At 37.6% G+C, this 4,571-nt stretch overlaps 1 non-coding gene across 1 annotated transcript; it reads left to right on the top strand.

The window, feature by feature from the left end:
- Positions 1-247: 247 nt before the first annotated feature.
- On the top strand, positions 248-320 carry Trnav-aac. Its single transcript has one exon. It is a non-coding gene; the product is annotated as a tRNA-Val (tRNA).
- The last annotated feature ends 4,251 nt before the right edge of the window (positions 321-4,571 follow it).

Here is a 4,571-nt window from a genome sequence, read left to right as displayed (position 1 = left end):
CACACACACACACACACACACACACACACACACACACACACACACACGCACACACACAGACACATGCAGGCACACGCAGGCACATGGGATTTGTCAAATTGTTTAAAGTTGTTATCATATACCTCGAGGCAACAAGTAGATCCAATAAAATAAAATTAGATATACATTTTATCTTCGTGAATGTCACATTCACTTGTTAAAAATAATTCTGTCCGTAGCGGTCAACGTATGCATCGATCGCTTTCAGGTTTCCGTGGTGTAGCGGTTATCACATCTGCCTAACACGCAGAAGGTCCCCGGTTCGATCCCGGGCGGAAACATTAGTTTTACTTTCAATGTGTTTTTATTCATAGTTCTAGGAACAAAACCTTTTTTCATGTTCTTTTTTTGGCTTTTACAATCAAAATTACGCTGGGCTTTACATTTGAGATAATTTTACCGTTCTTATCATCAGTGAAGTAGAATCGCTTTTAAATCTTAATTGTGAAGTCAAGAGCAATGTTCAGCTTTTAATCCGTTCTAATTGGATTTCCTGTCGAATATAACCACCCAAACAAATCGATACTAGTCATATAAAGTATCACCAAACCAAACGCGACTATGGCAAATCATATTTCTGGGATATGCTCGTATTCAACAGTATTAAATTTAAATACAAAAATGGCAAATCAATCTTTGAAACACGAGTGCACTTCCCTGCACGAACTCTACTGCTACTAAAAAATATTATGACGAAAACTATAAACTATTTATTAGTACGTGTTTTACATCGTAAATTAAATTTTAACCTAGAAGGTTTTCAAGAAAACGTTGGAAAAAGAAATAATGATCGCATAAATAAATATGCACGCTATTGCACACCAATTTCAAATAATTGTGCATTATTAAAAGATAAGCGACCAAACGCAACATATTAGGTGTAAAGAGGAAGGATAGAACCAGAAATACAGGATGTTGGGAAAAGGACCGCCAAGCTTGCACCCACAGAGCTCACACAGCCATTTGATGCAGCTGGAGAACGGTCAACGACGACGATGGACGCCAATAAGGAGATGGCTGGATGACTTGGACGCATATATATGGTCTAACATAACGTCAAACAGGGAAGTGTGTAAGTCGAGAAAAGGGGCCTTCACTTAGCAGTGGGACACAGTAGGCTAATAAAAAAATAGAGCATTATAACCTGATAAAAATTGTGTAAAATCTTCTGCAACTTTATTCAAGGGGGACTTCGATATGAAGAGCATGATGCAAGTGAATGAGTCTAAAAAGACGCCAATAATAATAATATTAATTCTTTATTTCGGACCATAAAATATACATAGTAAAGAACTTAGAACAAGGTTAGTAGTAAAATAGTACAAAGTTATTTTCTTGATTCAACAACAAATTGCCCTTGATTTGCTCTATCCAATACAAAACAATCATACCTTCCTACTGCAGCTTCTAGAACGCTATTAAGACTTTGCCTCACACGACTCAACAGCCAGACAATATTTTTGCGCATAATGAAGTGCGCGCAATAAGAGACAGGGGTGATGTTATGTATATGTATGTAATTTGTAATATCAACCCACTCTTTCCACTTTGTAAAGTTACGTGAATGACTAAGTCAATTTCATCGAGTTTGACATAGGCTTTTGAGTCCCCCTTGCCTACAGGGAGTTGGATCTATAATTGCATTATAACCGGTTTCATCCGGATTTTAGAAGTACCTTACCCTACGTGCATTACACACACTAATAGTATCACATTCGCGCGAGTATCGTACTTTGCCAATTCATTCACTGTGACAGATATTTTCTCATACATTAATGCAAACGTTTATAAACGTTTGTTCTACAGGCTGTTAAATAACTCCAACAAATAAGGATACTGGCGTCTGTAAGCCCAAATTGATATGTGCTTACTTATCCTGTGAAATTTCGACATTGTGTCGTTAGAGATTCAATATTTAGTACGTTGTAGAGCGATGACGTCACTATGAATATTTTGTATGGCCATATATTATAAAACGTCGTTATGTTTCTTTAATTTCATTAAAGAAATAAAACAACGAAATAGTATGTTGTTGTCAGTACATCAGCGACACGCCTGTCCATAACAGTTGCATTGCTACTCAGAACTTTAAATCACAAAGAGGGGGTACTGCCATTTTGCCATGCTTACGATAAGAACAGTAAGTCTATATAATATGTGTGTCTTTATATCTGTAATATCACCAACACCTTAACCATTCCAAACCGGAACGTAGTAGTGCTTACATTACTGTTTGGCGGCAGAAATAGGTAAGATGGCAGTACTTTCCTGGACGAACTCTTTCACAAGGAGCTCTATCGCTAGCAGAAAACAAAAACGTAACGTGCTAGTTGGCTGTTTATTCAAATAATATTTATATGAAATGTATGTAGATAATAATAAATAAAGATAAAATAGTTTTTATAAACGACAATCTTATAAGTCATTCTAGGGATTTGATTTTTCAAAATTTACAACAAACGTTCTATTGTCTTTAAATACAATCAAGCTGAACGGTGCTGCTTGAACGTGCTGAACTTGATTTCACAAGCGACACTTAAACGGTTTGAATCCCTATAACAGTTATATCTCTCGCTAACAGTCTTCTTATCATATCGATGACATAACTTATAATATTGTGGCCCAGCACTCAGCAACGCCGACCGCGTCACTAGTAGCTGTCATTAAACCCCGCACCTACTCTCTACGTCGTCTCCTGGCGCCCAGGTGTTAGGGGTACACGAAAGGAGCCTCCCCGCATGACGTACCATTCTTTTCCTGTACTGCAGATAGTACTGCACCCAATCGCACCCTGGACAACAATCGGCGAGTACCTTGCACCGATTGGCAAATCCTTTCACCACGATGGCAACCATGTCCCACTGTTCAGCACTGGGGCCGGCACTGGACCCTTACCATCAACTCTTATTACGATTCAGTTTGCATCAATCATTCAACCTAAATGAATCGTTGTGAGACAGCGCCACATGAAGTGTATATCGCCATCCCGCTTTTTTGTCGTTACGAACCTATACTGTAATAAGAGTTTATGGTAAGGCCCCTGTACGTAGTCTCGATTAACATAGAGGGTTCCTCACAAAACAAATCGGAAATTCTTTTCGAGCTCTGTCGCACGCTGCGCTGCGATATCTAGTGCGTCCAAGAAACTCACCGAGATGAAACACAAGGTCGGCCACATTCCTGGACTTACGCTTATCGCCGACACCTGTCGCTAACAGTGACAGAAAACTTCGTGATGAAACCTGCATGAGGAAGATTGTTCCCTACATGACCTCCCCAACTAGTATTGAACAGCATGGCGGATGGCCTAAATTTGTTTAAAACGATTAATGGATGACGTTTGAGTATAGTGACAGTGGTAGAGAAAACCCGTAACTTTTTTATTAAAAAAAACCGACCTCAGAAGTTTGCTTACCGGCTTTTCTGTTTATTACACCAATTTGCCAAGTTTTATTGAAATCGCTTAGATGAAAGTGCGCGAAACGTGGAATAATTTCTCTCTTTCCAATAAAAAAGAACCATCAAAATCGGTTCACAAATGCCGTAATAACAGTGTAACATACACTTAAAAAAAGTAAAATCGAATTGAGAGCCTCCTTATTTTTTAAAGTCGGTTAAAAAGAACACGCTATTCCATTAAATAAATATAGTAAACATTAACAACCCATTTAGAAATTCATTTAATATTAATATTCCCTTTCCAAAATCTTGGAAAATATTGCAATTACGAATTTTCAAACTTGAATAGTGTCGAAATATAAATAAATTGTACCCTTTCTAGGCAAATAAACGTCTTGATGCGGCTAAAAATGAAACTAAAAGTCATTTGGAACAAATAATATTACGTCCCTCACCCCGCACCTGCTCTCTTCGTCGTCTCCTGGCGCCCTCTTGAAAATGAAAAAGGATTTTATGCCGATGGCGAGTTACCGACTTGAGTTTACGAAAAGCCAGTCCCTTCCGGTCGGGCAGATTTTGCGTATTGTGCGTCTACCCTCATTTGTGAATTTGTTTATGTTGCCGCTTGATCGATTTCGTTTTGAGAGATGTTTATTACCAAGCTATTGTTGAACCGGTTTAACAAGAAAATAAACATATTATTATTATTATTGATCGCATAGACTTAGGCTGCTAACAGGTTTCGACTGCATGTTTGCAGTTCATGCACGAAGTTGATAACGACTTCTCTCTCTAAACATTTTTTATTTTGTTTTTTGTTTTTACAAAATTAGTTTATTCGTTTTTTTTTCGAATTTTGTTTTTGATTCTCTATTTTTTTCCACATAATTCGGGGCGCATAATATTGGTAAATACATATGGCTATTACAAAAATAACAGAAAATGACCAAAAAATAAAGTTAGTATTATGTTCATTGGAGGTATCGAAACATTCGTAGAATCGTACAAACCACAGACCACATAAATACTAGTAGTGCAAACACTGATGACTATGAGAAATGATGGTTTATTTATCAGGTACTTTATTGTGTGACGAGCACGAGGACGACGCTTTACTGTACTACGAACTACAA

The sequence above is a fragment of the Hyposmocoma kahamanoa genome, unplaced genomic scaffold, assembly GCF_003589595.1.
Source record: "Hyposmocoma kahamanoa isolate Upper Pololo Valley unplaced genomic scaffold, ASM358959v1 63, whole genome shotgun sequence".
NCBI classification, from domain to species: Eukaryota; Metazoa; Arthropoda; class Insecta; order Lepidoptera; family Cosmopterigidae; genus Hyposmocoma; species Hyposmocoma kahamanoa.
This window is presented reverse-complemented; position numbering and strand designations above follow the sequence as displayed.